This window comes from Ranitomeya imitator, chromosome 4 (genome assembly GCF_032444005.1).
Source record: "Ranitomeya imitator isolate aRanImi1 chromosome 4, aRanImi1.pri, whole genome shotgun sequence".
Lineage (NCBI taxonomy): Eukaryota > Metazoa > Chordata > Amphibia > Anura > Dendrobatidae > Ranitomeya > Ranitomeya imitator.
Genome location: NC_091285.1, coordinates 156,213,446 through 156,231,998, shown reverse-complemented (window position 1 = coordinate 156,231,998; position 18,553 = coordinate 156,213,446). Strand labels below are relative to the sequence as shown.

At 43.4% G+C, this 18,553-nt stretch overlaps 1 pseudogene; it reads left to right on the top strand.

Moving 5' to 3' along the window:
- The first annotated feature begins 8,771 nt into the window (after window positions 1-8,771).
- Window positions 8,772-18,553, top strand: part of LOC138674466 (sphingosine-1-phosphate phosphatase 2 pseudogene) — a 34,724-nt pseudogene continuing 24,942 nt past the window's right edge.

The window sequence follows — 18,553 nt, the reverse complement described above, 5'->3', positions numbered from 1 at the left end:
TGTTCTCACACAGGAACCTTTCTCGTCTATGTTCGTTCCTGTCTCTGAGGACAGCAGGCAAAAATGGAAAATATTTTAATGTAACTAATGTATCTTTAAAACACATTTATAAAAAGCTAACAATGAAAAGAAAATCAGTGGCTTATATGGAAAAAGTGGAATAAATTAATATTTTCTTGCCATAATTATAAACCCCTTCACGACTTATGACATATACAGTAGGTACGTTAAAGCTCGTGTCCCTCCCTTTCATGCGTCCTCCAGTTTCCAGTGTTCATAGGCGATAATAATTTCTGCACTGTTACGTGTAGCATAAGCGATCGGCTGGTTGCAGCTTCAAGTCTCCAAAGGGGATTGTTGAAGCAAGTAAAAAATTTTAAAAAAAGTTTTAAAAAATATAAAAATAAAATAAAAATATAAAAGTTCAAATCAGCCTCCTATTGTCTCATTAAAAAAACACATATTTTGCATCGTGAGTTCAGAAATGTCCTATCTATTAAAATATAAAAACAATCTGATCGGTAAACGGCATAACGAGAAAAAAAATCAAAAAGACAGAATTAACTTTTTTGGTTACCACAACATTGCAATAAAAAGCAATAAAAAGCGATCAAAACTTTGCATCTACCCCAAAATGGTATCGATAAAATTGTCAGATCAGTCTGCAAAAAATAAGCCCTTTCCCTGTCCGGGATTCCAAACACTGGAGACGCTACGGGTTTCGGAATATGGCGCAATTTTTTTTTCTTAAAAACTTTGGACTTTTTTCACAATTTATATAAAAAAGAACCTATATACTGTATAGTTGTTATCTGCGAACTCGTAATTTCTTGGGGAATCATAATGACAGGTCAGTTTTAGCATTTAGTGAACATGGTAAATAAAAAAATAAAAAAAAAAATTGTGGAATTCTACTTTTTTTGCAATGTCCTCACACTTGGAATTTTTTCATACTTTTGGGTACGCTATATAGTAAAACCAATGATATCGTTCAAAAGTGCAACACCTCCTGCAAAACACAAGCCCTCACATGGCCATACTGACAAAAAATTACAAAATTTATGACTCTGGGAAGATAGGGAGCAAAAAACAAAAATGCAAAAATGCAAAATCCCAAGGTTGTGAATGGGGTTAAAATATTCCATTGTGTGTGACATTAGACACTGCTGTCTTCCCACATTGCTACCACTATTGATAGACTTATGCCGGTTTCACACTAGCGTTTTTCTGATCCGCGGAGGGCTGCGGACTTCCTCCGTGAAGCGCCGCCCTCGGCCGCACCTCCGCTGCTAGCTCCGCCTACTTCTGCATGCGGCCCGCATGCGGCCTGCGTACCTAACTTTAACATTAGGTACGCAGGTCGTGCGGCTGTATGCGACGATGCGGCGACCAGCGTAGGACGCATCTTGTAGCAATTTTTTTCTACGCATCATCAAAACGACGCATGCGGAAGCATCCGCATACAGCCGCAGGACCTGCGTAGCTAATGTTAGAGATAGGTACGTAGGCCGCATGCTGAAGTAGGCGGAGCTAGCGACAGAGGTGGGGCTTCACGGAGGAAGTCCGCAGCCCTCTGCAGATCAGAAATACGCTAGTGTGAAACTAGCCTTAGTCAACTTTAATTACAGCTTCACTCATCAGTAAGAAACTGTTTAGAAGCAATGTGATGTAGTGTAAAAATCATTGGATAGAATGGATTAGGATGATCCCTACGTATAAAAAGTGCATAGTGCTTGACATTGGTGACATGACATCTATTAGAAAAGTGTTAGAAGAAATGAATAAAACATGATGAGGCTGCCTGGGCTAAAAGAATGAAAATTGTCATACTACATGCAAATAAAAAGTAGTATACAGTGAACAAATGTGTGAAAAAAAAGAGTGTGATACATATGAAAGAGTAATATGACAAAAATATATATAGGAGTTTTAATAAAGTGCCGACATGCTGTAAAATACAAAAGATCTATGGAGGAGAAAATTTGGAATGGAAGGGTTAAGCCCAAAAGGAGTGGTTAAAGAAAATAAGTCAAATGAGACATGAGGACATATGAAAAAAGCAGTGAAACCAAAACACGAATTTATAAAACCAGTAAGTTGCCGCAATTGATGTCCAGAGGTACATTATGTGGACCAAGTGTCTTCATTTCAATATGGACCAATGAACATCTGGTACCCAGGTGCAAATGCAAATCACAGATGCCGTGGAAATATTAGGTACACTAAGAGAAAGTATATATAATATTAAAATGAATAAAAAATATAAAACCAATAAAATGTCAAACACAGAGATCATGGCGCAGGTAGATCAAAGAAACAGGGCGAAACTGAGCGTTTCATTGAGACCAAACAGTTTTAAGGTACGCAACTTCCAAATCCAATGAGATTCTTTTTGTACCAAAAGGTGACACAAATTTTACCCATTTAGATCAGTTTGTATACAATCGATGCCCTTAATACAGAGGCCAGAGGAATCACATAAATGGTGTAATTTAAAATGCCTAGGAATGGTTTTTAATGCATTGAGATCATCCTTTTTGACAGCGCCCATAATGCCCCTCATGTTCTATTAACATCACCTTACATTAAAGTGTAACAGTTGTTTCGGGAGAACTTGCAGCAGAACGTCTGTACCTGCCTCTAGCTTCTTCCTCCTCCCATTTTCCTCCTCCATGAGAACTTTATGAACAGCAATTGTCATTTCCTATCTCAGTATTAGGAAAATCTATTTTCACTGAATACAGATTTTACCCATGAATTGAGAGTGATTGATCAGTTTATGTAGGGAAAGAAGCAGATGTCACAAAGTGACTGTCCTAGCGTGACACGACCCGACGAATGGACGGTCACCAAATGGCGAAACACACAAGGGTACACCGGGGACACTTTAACAATAGTGGGCTCTGTCGGTAGGGAACGGCGAATGAACACCTCCTGCACTCACCTGAGGATGGGCCCTGCTCTTACTAGCGTCCCTATAGGGGTTCTTTCAACATTAACCCCCGATAGCCTGAAAGGAAAAAAAGTTTTCAACTGAGAGGCCAGATCTGCCACAGATCCAAACATGGATTGTGACAGCAGATTTCTCCTATAACATACATTACAAGTATAACACCCCTTTAAGCTGCATCTGGGGGGCAAGGTGTCTTGTAATTCTCACATCAATATGGTGCAATGCCTCCACCTTAATCTTGCTGGGAGCTATAGTGGGATGCAGGAAGCACTTCCTCTTCTGCCAGGGGCCAACTCTGGAAACCTTAATCCTCGCTTCGTACACACTCACAAGAGATGAGGTTAAAACAATTTCCAGGTTTATTTACAGAGAACTAAATGGTGCTAAATTCAGAGGGCATAACGAGAAAGAGCAAAATATTTAATATCACACAATCTATGATGCAGCTTCTAATTGTGCTTTGCATTAGATCTAAATGTTAATGATGACACTTCCCTTTTAATTGACAGCAGATACACTCCTAATTAATAACACATAACCCAATAATGGCTGCAGCAATCCCAGTAACACAGTCCTATCAAAGGGTCCAGTTGCTGATTTTGTTGGCGCACTTGTAGAAGCCGTTGGTGCACATAATACAATAGGAAGAAAATCCAATCAGCAACAGTTGTCTTATTAACTCCTCAACATTGGAACCACAAGTCCCAAAAATAGCTCAGCACCAGTTCTCTTATTAACTCGACAGTGGAACCGCAGGTCTCAAGAAGAACTACACCTTGATGTAGCAGATTTGGATAGTCACACAAGAATACAGCTTGAGGTTGCAGGGTAGGGACGTCTTAGAGACAAGTGATAGATTGTAGACGTATTCCCTAAAGGTACCTTCACATTAAGCGACGCTGCAGCGATACCGACAACGATCCGGATCGCTGCAGCGTCGCTGTTTGGTCGCTGGAGAGCTGTCACACAGACCGCTCTCCAGCGACCAACGATGTCGGTGACCAGGGTAAACATCGGGTAACTAAGCGCAGGGCCGCGCTTAGTAACCCGATGTTTACCCTGGTTACCATCCTAAAAGTAAAAAAAACAAACAGTACATACTTACCTACAGCCGTCTGTCCTCCAGCGCTGTGCTCTGCACTCCTCCTGTACTGTCTGTGTGAGCACAGCGGCCGGAAAGCAGAGCGGTGACGTCACCGCTCTGCTTTCCGGCTGACCGACGCTCACAGCCAGTACAGGAGGAGAGCGGAGCACAGCGCCGGGGACAGACAGCGGTAGGTAAGTATGTACTGTTTGTTTTTTTTTACTTTTAGGATGGTAACCAGGGTAAACATCGGGTTACTAAGCGCGGCCCTGCGCTTAGTTACCCGATGTTTACCCTGGTTACCAGTGAAGACATCGCTGGATCGGTGTCACACACGCCGATCCAGCGATGTCAGCAGGAGTCCAGCGACGAAATAAAGTTCTGGACTTTATTCAGCGACCAACGATCTCCCAGCAGGGGCCTGATCGTTGGTCGCTGTCACACATAACGATTTCATTAACGATATCGTTGCTACGTCACAAAAAGCAACGATATCGTTAACAATATCGTTATGTGTGAAGGTACCTTTAGTTAAGCCAGGCGGCAATGGACACCTCCTAATAGCCTGGTTGGTCTGCAGATGTGGCTTGGCTGCAGGATTATCATTTCCCCCACACATTGAGTGACTGGGCGATTAGCACTCACTTTGTGCCTCTGTCCTCTGCTCTGCAGGATTAGACTCTCACATGTCTGAAATGGAGAATTGCATTTCTCTCCTTCTTGCTATCTCCACCCTTCCACTCGAACCTGCACAATCAGTTCCTTCCTCTGCTGCTCCTCCTCTCCTATGATGCAGAGAAGAGCAATGTCTTCTTCGAGTTGTAGTCCAGGAAAGTGCAGCAAGAGAATCATTAATGTCTGCTGCTGTGAATGTCTGTGTAATCCCAGACTAATATTGATTTATGAAATAAAAATTAAAACAACAGTCACTATGCTTTCAGGTCACTTTTCATAATAAGGTGTCCTGTCTGTGTGTGCATGAAGAATAACAATAAAACTTCTGTAACTTACATCCAGCTTCCTCACCAGATAAAACTGCGAATTGCTCTATCTGTAACTATCATGATTAAGGGAGCTTAGTCTCCAGAAACGCGTTGAGATTCTTACCCATATGGTTCGTGCTGAAGTCTGTATCCTCTATGCTTAAAGTTTCTGAATAAAGAAAACTCTTTTTTACGGATTCAGTGAAGCTGGACATTCTCTTCTTGTTTTAGTGCACACTTTACCAAGCTGTTAGGGCAGTCTGCACCAGACTGTTAGGACACCCTGCTCCAGCCTGTTAGGTAAATGTTCACCAGGCTGATGGGGCAATGTGCACCAGGTTGTTAGGGCACTCTTCACTAGGCTGTTAGGCTAATCTGCATCAGGCTATTAGGGCCCTATGCATCAGGCTGTTAACGCACTCTACACCAGGCTGTTAGGGCAATGTGCACCAGGCTCTTAGGATAATGTGCACCAGGCTGTTAGGGCACTCTGCACCAGGCTGTTAGGACACTCTGCACCAGGCTGTTAGGGCAATGTGTGCAAGGATGTTACTGCACTCTACAACAGGTTGTTAGGGCAATGTATACTCGGCTGATAGGGCAATGTGCATCAGGCTGTTAGGGCACTCTGCACGAGGCTGTTAGGAAACTCTGCACCAGGCTGTTAGGGCAATGTGTGCAAGAATGTTACTGCACTCTACAACAGGTTGTTAGGGCAATGTATACTCGGCTGATAGGGCAATGTGCATCAGGCTGTTAGGGCACTCTGCACCAGGCTGTTAGGAAACTCTGCACCAGGCTGTTAGGGCAATGTGTGCAAGGATGTTACTGCACTCTACAACAGGTTGTTAGGGCAATGTATACTCGGCTGATAGGGCAATGTGCATCAGGCTGTTAGGGCACTCTGCACCAGGCTGTTAGGACACTCTGCACCAGGCTGTTAGGGCAATGTGTGCAAGAATGTTACTGCACTCTACACCAGGTCATTAGGGCTAATGTATACTAGGCTGTTAGAGCAATGTGTATCAGGCTGTTAGGGCACTCTGACCTAAGCCGCTAGGGAAATGTGCACCAGGCTGCTAGGGAAATGTGTCAAGGCTCTTAATGCACTCTGCATCAGGCTGTTAGGGTAATCTGCACCACCAGGATGTTAGGGCAATGTGAACCATTCTGTTGGCGCAATGTGCACCAGACTGTTGGGGAACTCTGACCTAAGCTGTTAGGGAAATGTGCACCAGGCTGCTAGGAAAATGTGACAAGGCTGTTGGGGCACTCTGCACCAGGCTGTTAGTGCATTCTACCCCAGGTTGTTAGGCCACTCTGCACCAGGCTGTTTTAGGGCACTCTGCACCAAGTTTTTAGGGCAATGTGCACCAGTTGGTAAGGAAAATGTGCACCAGGGTGTTAGGACATGCTGTACCAGGCCGTTAGGCCACTCTGCGCCAGGCTATTAGAGTAATTTTAACCATGCTGTTGGGGCAATGTGCACCAGTCTGTCAGGGCACTCTACACCAGGTTGTTTGGGCACTCTACACCAGGCTGTTAGACCACTCTTCACTATGCTGTTAGGGCAATGTGCACCAGGCTGTTAGGGCACTCAGCACCACGCTGTGAGGGCACTTTGCTCTTTGCTGAGAATAGAATTGCAGAACAACCCTTCATCTGGCGTTTACACAAACTGGGTAATGTGGTGCGCCTGCAATCACAACCATGCCAATACTTGGCATAACTGTGATAGTTTCAGAAGTGCCCACAGCCTAAAATCTTGTTGATTGGCTGCACTGCATATTTTCAGCAAACTTTATTCCTCATCCAAACCTGGACAATACAACAGACTTCCGGGAGAAGTCCGTGTTCAAAGTTCAGCACCAGACACAAGGTGTCTGGTATGAACCCTGAAATTTACAGTTAGAGTTCGCTCATCTCTAGTCATTAGCAATTAATGCACACAAATTGTTAGAAAAACAACCATGATTACTGGGTAGACCAGTTATAGATGTACAGTATATTAGATAGAGATGTGCAAATATGCCCAACACAAATAAAATTGATTTTGAATTTTTAGGAATTTACTGAACAAGATGAAGTCAAAGAATTTTCAGTTCAAATAACGTGAATCACCTGAAATGTCCCCTTAGATTTTATGCATTGCAGAAGATTGCATCAGTCCGAGAAAAATAACAGGACCTTAAGGGCAGCCAGATGGATTTCCCCATAATTATTTGTAGCTATCATATTACTTGGCATAGCAAAACCAAACAGGAGGGGTTATCATAGCATGTCTAAAAGTAGAAACAGGAACTACAGCATCCATTTTGTGATGTATTTGGTTGGTCACAGGACAGTTCATAGTTGTAGAAAAATAGAAAAAATTATAAATAACGGATCAAATTGTACAGATAGTAAGGAGAATAAGGATGCAGATGGGGGGCCCGCAAACCCCAGCATGCATCTCTGCTCTTGGTGTCCTCGCATGGTTCCCCTTCTCCCTCCATGCAGTGATGCCAACATACTCACTGCAGCAGCCATGCGGCATGTCCCTTGGCATTCTCCCTCCTTCCAGTCTCTGTGTCTCATTGGCACGCATAGTGAAATGAGTGTTAGTGGTGCAACTAGTGAGTAGTTAGGTCTGCTCATCCTGGTGTGGCCAGTGGCCTGAATCCATAGTACCTGGTCCTTGCATGACCAGTCCCGAACCTGTAGTTCCTAGGCCTTGCGTGGCAAGTCCTGGACCCATAGTCCCAGGTCCAACTGTGGCCATTTCCTGAGACCTTAACCCCCAGTCACTCTGTGGTCAATACTTGAATCAGTATCTGATATCCATGTGTCTGAATGTGTGCCTTCAAAGTATTCCTTATATCCAGACTGTCCTATCAGTCTCTGAATCAACCCTGTCTGAGACTCCATGTCAGTAACTGTTTTACCAGAGGGTCAATAGATTAAGGGGTGCTCACTGCTAAAAAAAAACAGATGCTCAGGAGAAAAAAGAAAACTATAAAAAATGATGAACTCCGGCACTGAAATTAGACTTTTTGAAAACAAGGTGATTTTATTATATCCCAAAAATATGGTAAATTCAAGAAAAGAAGAGTAAATACAGACATCAATTTACAATGTTTCGGCTAACAAGCCTTTCTCAAGTAATGTCTGTTTATCAGAAACAGACATTACTTGAGAAGGGCTTGTTACTCTTCTTTATTGAATTTACCATATTTTTGGATACAACAAAATCACCTTGTTTTCAAAAAAGTCTAATTTAGGTGCAAGTGCCGGAGTTCATAATTTTTATGGTTTTCCTTTTTCTCCTGAGCACCTATTTTTTTTGGCAGTGAGCACCCCTTAATCTAATGACGCCATTGATATTGTTTGGGTGTTGGCTCCTGCTTGGACTAATGTCTTTTACTACTTTGTCCTACAATCAAGAGGAAGCATCCACCATCATTTCACAAGTCACTACACTTGGGACTTTCTTAAACACTTCCTCAGAAGAATTACGAAGAGAGACTTTGAAATCGACTTACGGAGACTCATGGCACTAGACTTACATTGCATTACTCTAGCAGAATACCATAGGGTGCAACGCATCCCTAGAGGTCTCAGAGTCCCAATAAGAACCACTTTGTTCCATGATAATGCAGATTTTTGTGTTAAGTTTGAATCGATTCTGAACAAGTGTTCTATGGACCTTATTGTTTTGACCATTGATTATTTACAGACCTAAATCACTGAGCCTAAGACAAAGATCACCACAATGGAGCAACAGCTTATTAATACTTTTTCATCTGAGGATTTCAAGCCTGTGAAAGACAAACTTGATAACACCATCTCTGAACTTCGTAATAACCTACAAACCAAAGAAAGGAACAAGTTCCTACGTGATACAGAAGGTTATAAGAACAACCAGGTATACGGATGGCATTCTAGTGGCTCCTTCAGAAACTGCAGGTCTACATGGCGAGGATACAGTCCTATCTCCACCAGCTCAGAAAGCGATTTTGGCACTTCACATTCAACTTTTTTAGAACCACGTCAGGCCCGGCCATACCAAGGAAGACGCGGAGGGCGAGGCGACACAGGTCTAGACCAACACAAGATGAGAACGAGATCACAGGTACAAATACATCTACCAACATTGTCTACAATATCTCAATGCACTGCCTGTCTTCCTCCAAAATGATTCTTTTACAGAAGAGACTAACCTTTTGCCCTGTACCACGCTTTAATACCTTTCAACTTGACCAAGAGTTACACCATTTTACTAGGACTTTAAGGTTGAAGGCCCATTTCTCCAACCAACCACTGGTAAATCTTCCTGTTGCGGAACCTTCATGAATGCTTTTTGCTCTAAAAGCTCTGAATCTACGCATTCCGAGCTCTTTTCAACCACCACGATCATATCACCTTATTGAAACATATATTGATCTTGTTCAAACAGATGTTAAAGCTACTTTGGAATCTATAGAAAGGGGTCAGTTGCGCATTAAACATAACCTTACCAGTGATGAGTATAGGTTCTTAATATAACTTAAAGCCAGAAAGGAATTAATTATTATCCCGGAGACAAGGGGGGTTCAATAGCGGTTCTAGATCGAGCATATTATATGGATGAGATACCTTCACAATCAAGTGATTCTAATACATATTTGCCTATATCTAATAATCCTACATTTGATATAACCAAACAAATTCAAAGTCTAGTAACACATTACTGCCAACTAGGGACAACTGATGAGAAACTAGGGGAATTCTTAATTAATCAGCACCCAGTCATCCCTGTGTTTTATACCCTCCTGAAAATTCACAAGAATTTATCGAGACCCCCCCTGGACGTCCGATAATGGCCTCCACTAATTCCATTTTATCTCCCTTAGTGATCACACTGAAAAAATCTTGTCTCCGCTTGTCCCGCTCATCAAATCGTATCTTAAAGATACAACCGACTTCCTAGCATCTCTGAATCATTTAGGTGTTCTACAAACAGGCTGTAAATTAGTAACTATGGATGTAAATAGCCTTTATACCAGTATTGGGGACAAAGAAGGACTGGAATCTGTGATTTCCTTCCTCTCTAAACACACTAGTTTCTCTAACGACTAGGGTTGAGCGAAACGGGTCGTTCATTTTCAAAAGTCGCCGACTTTTGGCAAAGTCGGGTTTCATGAAACCCGATCCGACCCCTGTGCGGGGTCAGCCATGAGGTACGCGACTGTCGCGCCAAAGTCGCATTTCAATGACGCGAAAAGTGCCATTTCTCAGCCAATGAAGGTAAACGCAGAGTGTGGGCAGCGTGATGACATAGGTCCTGGTCCCCACCATCTTAGAGAAGGGCATTGCAGTGATTGGCTTGCTGTCTGCGGCGTCACAGGGGCTATAAAGGGGCGTTCCCGCCGACCGCCATCTTACTGCTGCTGATCTGAGCTTAGGGAGAGGTTGCTGCCGCTTCGTCAGAAGCAGGGATAGCGTTAGGCAGGGTCCATTAACCACCAAACCGCTTGTGCTGTAGCGATTTCCACTGCCCAACACCACCTTCGGTGTGCAGGGACAGTGGAAGCTACATTTTTTTTTTTTTATCCCCTCAGCGCTGTAGCTCATTGGGCTGCCCTAGAAGGCTCCCTGATAGCTGCATTGCTGTGTGTACGCCGCTGTGCAAACCAACTGCTTTTTTTCAAAGCACAAATCGTCTTGTTCCTTCCTTTCTGCACAGCTATCTTTTTTGTTTGTACACACTTTTTATTTAATTTGTGCATCAGTCCACTCCTTATTGCTGCCTGCCATACCTGGCTGAGATTACTGCAGGGAGATAGTAATTGAAGGACACTCCCTGTTTTTTTTTTTTTGTGGGAGATTAAGATTGACATTTCTGCTAGAGTGCCATTCCTGTGTGTGCCATCTCTCAGTCAGTGGGCCATAGAAAGCCTATTAATTTTTTTGCTTGATTTGGGTTATAAAATCTACCTGAAAAAATCACTACATCAATCAGTGGGAGAAAAATATTGGCCTCAGGGCTTGTGTGCCACTCCTGACTCCTGTGTGCATCATCACTCACTCAGTGGGCCATAGAAAGCCCATTTTTTTTTTTTTTTTGCTTTATTTGGGTTCTAAATTCTACCTGAAAAAATCAATAAATCAATCAGTGGGAGATTAATATTGGCCTTTGGGCTTGTGTGCCAGTCCTAAGCGTGCCATTTCTCTCTCTCAGATAGTGGGCCATAGAAAGCCTATTTATTATTTTTTTTATTGGGTTTATAAATTTTCCCTGGAACAAAAAAAAAAAAAGTGGGAGATTAATATTGGCCTCTGGGCTTGTGTGCCAGTCCTGAGCGTGCCATCTCTCTCACAAATAGTGGGCCATAGAAAGCCTATTTATTATTTTGCTTGATTTGGGTTATAAAATCTACCTGAAAAAATCACTACATCAATCAGTGGGAGAAAAATATTGGCTTTAGGGCTTGTGTGCCACTCTTGACTCCTGTGTGTGCCATCTCTCAGTCAGTGGGCCATAGAAAGCCTATTTATTTTTTTGCTTGATTTTGGTTCTAAAATCTACCTGAAAAAATCACTACATCAATCAGTGGGAGAAAAATATTGGCCTCAGGGCTTGTGTGCCACTCCTGACTCCTGTGTGCATCATCACTCACTCAGTGGGCCATAGAAAGCCCATTTTTTTTTTTTTTGCTTTATTTGGGTTCTAAATTCTACCTGAAAAAATCAATAAATCAATCAGTGGGAGATTAATATTGGCCTTTGGGCTTGTGTGCCAGTCCTAAGCGTGCCATCTCTCTCTCTCAGATAGTGGGCCATAGAAAGCCTATTTATTATTTTTTTTATTGGGTTTATAAATTTTCCCTGGAACAAAAAAAGAAAAAGTGGGAGATTAATATTGGCCTCTGGGCTTGTGTGCCAGTCCTGAGCGTGCCATCTCTCTCACAAATAGTGGGCCATAGAAAGCCTATTTATTTTTTTGCTTGATTTGGGTTCTAAAATCTACCTGAAAAAATCACTACATCAATCAGTGGGAGAAAAATATTGGCCTCAGGGCTTGTGTGCCACTCCTGACTCCTGTGTGCATCATCACTCGCTCAGTGGGCCATAGAAAGCCCATTTTTTTTTTTTTGCTTTATTTGGGTTCTAAATTCTACCTGAAAAAATCAATAAATCAATCAGTGGGAGATTAATATTGGCCTTTGGGCTTGTGTGCCAGTCCTAAGCGTACCATCTCTCTCTCTCAGATAGTGGGCCATAGAAAGCCTATTTATTATTTTTTTATTGGGTTTATAAATTTTCCCTGGAACAAAAAAAAAAAAAAAGTGGGAGATTAATATTGGCCTCTGGGCTTGTGTGCCAGTCCTGAGCGTGCCATCTCTCTCACAAATAGTGGGCCATAGAAAGCCTATTTATTTTTTTGCTTGATTTGGGTTCTAAAATGTACCTGAAAAAATCACTACATCAATCAGTGGGAGAAAAATATTGGCCTCAGGGCTTGTGTGCCACTCCTGACTCCTGTGTGCATCATCACTCACTCAGTGGGCCATAGAAAGCCCTTTTTTTTTTTTTTTTTGCTTTATTTGGGTTCTAAATTCTACCTGAAAAAATCAATAAATCAATCAGTGGGAGATTAATATTGCCCTTTCTGCTTGTGTGCCAGTCTTGACTCCTGGGTGTGCCATCTCTCTCTCTCTCTCTCCAATTGTGGGCCATAGAAAGCCTATTATTTTTTTAGCTTGATTTGGGTTCCAAAATCTACCTGAAAAAATCACTACGTCAATCAGTGGGAGATAAATATTGGCCTCTGGGCTTGTGTGCCACTCCTGACTCCTGTGTGCGTCATCTCTCACTCAGTGGGCCATAGAAAGCCTTTTTTTGTTTTATTTGTTTTCTAAATTCTCCCTGAAAAAATCATTTTATTTTATTTGGTTTCTAAATTCTTCCTGAAAAAATCATTTTATTCTATTTTTTTTTTTCCTAAAGTCTCCCTGAAAAAAAAAAAAAAAAAAAAAAACAGTGGGAGATTAATATTGCCCTTTCTGCTTGTGTGCCAGTCTTGACTCCTGGGTGTGCCATCTCTCTCTTTCTCTCCAATTGTGGGCCATAGAAAGCCTATTATTTTTTTAGCTTGATTTGGGTTCCAAAATCTACCTGAAAAAATCACTACATCAATCAGTGGGAGATAAATATTGGCCTCTGGGCTTGTGTGCCACTCCTGACTCCTGTGTGCGTCATCTCTCACTCAGTGGGCCATAGAAAGCCTTTTTTTGTTTTATTTGTTTTCTAAATTCTCCCTGAAAAAATCATTTTATTTTATTTGGTTTCTAAATTCTTCCTGAAAAAATCATTTTATTCTATTATTTTTTTTCCTAAAGTCTCCCTGAAAAAAAAAAAAAACAAATCAGTGGGAGATTAATATTGCCCTTTCTGCTTGTGTGCCAGTCTTGACTCCTGGGTGTGCCATCTCTCTCTCTCCAATTGTGGGCCATAGAAAGCCTATTATTTTTTTAGCTTGATTTGGGTTCCAAAATCTACCTGAAAAAATCACTACATCAATCAGTGGGAGATAAATATTGGCCTCTGGGCTTGTGTGCCACTCCTGACTCCTGTGTGCGTCATCTCTCACTCAGTGGGCCATAGAAAGCCTTTTTTGTTTTATTTGTTTTCTAAATTCTCCCTGAAAAAATCATTTTATTTTATTTGGTTTCTAAATTCTTCCTGAAAAAATCATTTTATTCTATTATTTTTTTTCCTAAAGTCTCCCTGAAAAAAAAACAAAAAACAAATCAGTGGGAGATTAATATTGCCCTTTCTGCTTGTGTGCCAGTCTTGACTCCTGGGTGTGCCATCTCTCTCTCTCTCTCTCCAATTGTGGGCCATAGAAAGCCTATTATTTTTTTAGCTTGATTTGGGTTCCAAAATCTACCTGAAAAAATCACTACATCAAGCAGTGGGAGATAAATATTGGCCTCTGGGCTTCTGTGCCACTCCTGACTCCTGTGTGCGTCATCTCTCACTCAGTGGGCCATAGAAAGCCTTTTTTTGTTTTATTTGTTTTCTAAATTCTCCCTGAAAAAATCATTTTATTTTATTTGGTTTCTAAATTCTTCCTGAAAAAATCATTTTATTCTATTTTTTTTTTTCCTAAAGTCTCCCTGAAAAAAAAAAAAAAAAAAAAAAACAGTGGGAGATTAATATTGCCCTTTCTGCTTGTGTGCCAGTCTTGACTCCTGGGTGTGCCATCTCTCTCTTTCTCTCCAATTGTGGGCCATAGAAAGCCTATTATTTTTTTAGCTTGATTTGGGTTCCAAAATCTACCTGAAAAAATCACTACATCAATCAGTGGGAGATAAATATTGGCCTCTGGGCTTGTGTGCCACTCCTGACTCCTGTGTGCGTCATCTCTCACTCAGTGGGCCATAGAAAGCCTTTTTTTGTTTTATTTGTTTTCTAAATTCTCCCTGAAAAAATCATTTTATTTTATTTGGTTTCTAAATTCTTCCTGAAAAAATCATTTTATTCTATTATTTTTTTTTCCTAAAGTCTCCCTGAAAAAAAAAAAAAAAAAAAAACAGTGGGAGATTAATATTTACATTTGTGCCTCAGTGACAGTCCTGCGTGTGTGGCATCTCTCTCATTTGTTGCCACCAACAACAGAGTGTGTAACATTGTGCCTGATTTTCGTTGTGGTCTCACTCACCTGTAAAGGGGTAGCTAAATCATACTGAAGTTATAGCTCACCGTGTAATTTGTGTGACAGCAACAAATACCGTTAGTTTGTTTACGTTTTTAAAACAATGAGGAAGTCTGGTGGAAGAGGTCGTGGCCGGGGGCGTTCATTGTCAGCTGGTAATGAGGGTAGTGGTAGTGGTGGAGCATCAGCTGGTCGTGGGAAAAAAAATATTGCACCTAAGTCTGGAGCTGTGGAGCCAGGTTCGTCGTCTGGCTACACAAGGCCTCGAACGCTCCCTTTTCTGGGAGTAGGAAAACCGCTTTTAAAGCCGGAGCAGCAAGAGCAAGTTTTGGCTTATCTTGCTGACTCAGCCTCTAGCTCTTTTGCCTCCTCTCGTGAAACTGGTAAATGTCAAAGCAGCGCGTCGTTAGTGGATGTTCACGGTCAGGGACAAGTCGCTTCCTTGTCCTCTTCAGCAAAAACAACAACAAGAGAGAAGGATGCAGCAGGCGACACAACGGGTTACTCCATGGAGCTCTTTACACATACCGTCCCTGGCTTAGAAAGTGAAGCAGTTAACAGTCCATGCCCATTACAAGTTGAATCTGACATGGAGTGCACTGATGCACAGCCACAGCCAGACTACAATGCTGGTCCTTTGACTCAGACCACAACATTGCCCTCGCAGGGTAATGATCAAGAATCAGACCCTGATGAGACTATGTTGCCCCATCACGAACGCTATACCACCTACCGACACGGTGACACAGACGAAGTTGCACACGAGCTACAAGAAGAGGTAATAGATGACCCAGTTCTTGACCCCGATTGGCAGCCATTGGGGGAACACGGTGCAGGCGGCAGCAGTTCTGAAGCGGAGGAGGAGGGGCCGCAGCAGGCATCAACATCGCAACAGGTTCCATCTGCCGGGCCCGTATCTTGCCCAAAACGCGTGGCAAAGCCAAAACCTGTTGGAGGACAGCGTGGCCATCTGGTTAAAGCTCAGTCTGCAATGCCTGAAAAGGTATCCGATGCTAGAAAGAGTGCAGTCTGGCATTTTTTTAAACAACATCCAATTGATCAGCGCAAAGTCATCTGTCAAAAATGTTCAACTACCTTAAGCAGAGGACAGAATCTGAAAAGTCTCAATACAAGTTGCATGCATAGACATTTAACCACCATGCATTTGCAAGCCTGGACTAACTACCAAATGTCCCTTAAGGTTGTAGCACCCTCGGCCAATGAAGCTAGTCAGCAACGCAACATCCCTTCCGGCAGTGTAGGGCCACCATTTTCCGCACCACCTGCAGTATCTGTGCAGGTTTCTTTGCCAGGCCAAAGCAGTCAGGGTCAGGGAATCACCAGTTTTGTAGTAGGAAACACTGCATCTAGGGCACCGGCGGCAACAATACCATCTCCCACCGTCTCTCAGTCTGCCATGTCCACCAGCACCCCCGCTAGTTCCACGATCTCCAGCTCTCCAGTCCAGCTCACCCTACATGAGACTATGGTTAGAAAAAGGAAGTACTTAGCCTCGCATCCGCGTACACAGGGTTTGAACGCCCACATAGCTAGACTAATCTCGTTAGAGATGATGCCCTACCGGTTAGTTGAAAGCGAAGCTTTCAAAGCCCTGATGGACTACGCTGTACCACGCTACGAGCTACCCAGTCGACACTTTTTTCCAGAAAAGCCATCCCAGCCCTCCACCAGCATGTTAAAGAGCGCATCGTCCATGCACTCAGGCAATCTGTGAGCACAAAGGTGCACCTGACAACAGATGCATGGACCAGTAGGCATGGCCAGGGACGTTACGTGTCCATCACGGCACACTGGGTAAATGTGGTGGATGCAGGGTCCACAGGGGACAGCAAGTTTGGGACAGTTCTGCCTAGCCCACGGTCTAGGAAACAGTTGGCTGTAGCCGTTCGCACCCCCTCCTCCTCCTCTTCGTCCTCCTGCAGAAGTGAGAGCTCGTCCACAGACCGCAGTCGCACAACCACTCCATTTGCAGCTGCCACTGTTGCACACCAGGTCTCCCATTATGGGGCAGCTACTGGCAAACGTCAGCAGGCTGTATTGGCTATGAAGTGTTTGGGCGACAACAGACACACCGCGGAAGTTCTGTCCGAGTTCTTGCAGAAAGAAATGCAGTCGTGGCTGGGCACTGTAGATCTTGAGGCAGGCAAGGTAGTGATTGATAACGGAAGGAATTTCATGGCTGCCATCTCCCTTTCCCAACTGAAACACATTCCTTGCCTGGCTCACACCTTAAACCTGGTGGTGCAGTGCTTCCTGAAAAGTTATCCGGGGTTATCCGACCTGCTCCTCAAAGTGCGTGGACTTTGCTCACATATCCGCCGTTCGCCCGTACACTCCACCCGTATGCAGACCTATCAGCGTTCTTTGAACCTTCCCCAGCATCGCCTAATCATAGACGTTGCAACAAGGTGGAACTCAACACTGCACATGCTTCAGAGACTGTGCGAACAGAGGCGGGCTGTTATGTTTTTGTGGGAGGATACATATACACGGGCAGGCAGTAGGATGGCAGACATGGAGTTGTCAGGTGTGCAGTGGTCGAACATTCAAGACATGTGTCAAGTCCTTCAGTGTTTTGAGGAATGCACACGGCTGGTTAGTGCAGACAACGCCATAATAAGCATGAGCATCCCCCTAATGCGTCTGCTGATGCAAAGTTTGACGCACATAAAGGATCAGGCGTCTGCAGCTGAGGAAGAGGTAAGCCTTGATGACAGTCAGCCATTGTCTGGCCAGGGCAGTGTACAGGACAAGTTAGCGGGCGAAGAGGAGGAGGAGGACGAGGAGGATGATGGGGATGATTATATTTTTAATGAGGAAGCTTTTCCGGGGCCACTGGAAATTGGTGGCGCGGCAAGGTCGGGTTCTGGTTTTTGGAGGGACACAAGTGACGTGGATTTGCCTGAAACTGCCCCTCAACCAAGCACAACCGCAGATTTGAGAACTGGAACTTTGGCCCACATGGCGGATTATGCCTTACGTATCCTCAAAAGGGACACACGCATAACTAAAATGATGAACGATGACGATTACTGGTTGGCCTGCCTCCTTGATGCTCGCTATAAGGGCAAATTGCAAAATATAATGCCACATGAGAACTTGGAACTAATATTAGCAACCAAACAATCAACTCTTGTTGACCGTTTGCTTCTGGCATTCCCTGCACACAGCGCCCGTGATCGTTCTCACACGAGCTGCAGGGGCCAGCAGACCAGAGGAGTTAGAGGGGCAGAAATCAGAAGTGGCGTTGGCCAGAGGGGTTTTCTGACCAGGTTGTGGAGTGATTTTGCTATGACCGCAGACAGGACAGGTACTGCAGCATCAATTCAAAGTGACAGGAGAAAACATTTGTCCAGTATGGTTACAAACTATTTTTCATCCCTTATCGATGTTCTCCCTCAACCGTCATTCCCATTTGATTACTGGGCATCAAAATTAGACACCTGGCCAGAATTGGCAGAATATGCATTGCAGGAGCTTGCTTGCCCGGCAGCTAGTGTCCTATCAGAAAGAGTATTCAGTGCTGCAGGTTCAATACTAACAGAAAAAAGGACTCGTCTGGCTACCCAAAATGTAGATGATCTAACCTTCATTAAAATGAACCACAACTGGATTTCGAAATCTTTTGCCCCACCTTGCCCGGCCGACACCTAGCTTTCCTATGAAAAGGTCTTGGACTATTCTGAATGCCTTTTCCAATCTCGTAATTTTCTGCACCTGATTGTCCAGCATACGACATGTTTACACCTCACTAAATGGCCAAACTCCCTACACGGGGCCGTGGTATCGACACTTGGCGACAGCACCCGTGAGAGTGCTGTTTGTCTGAAGAG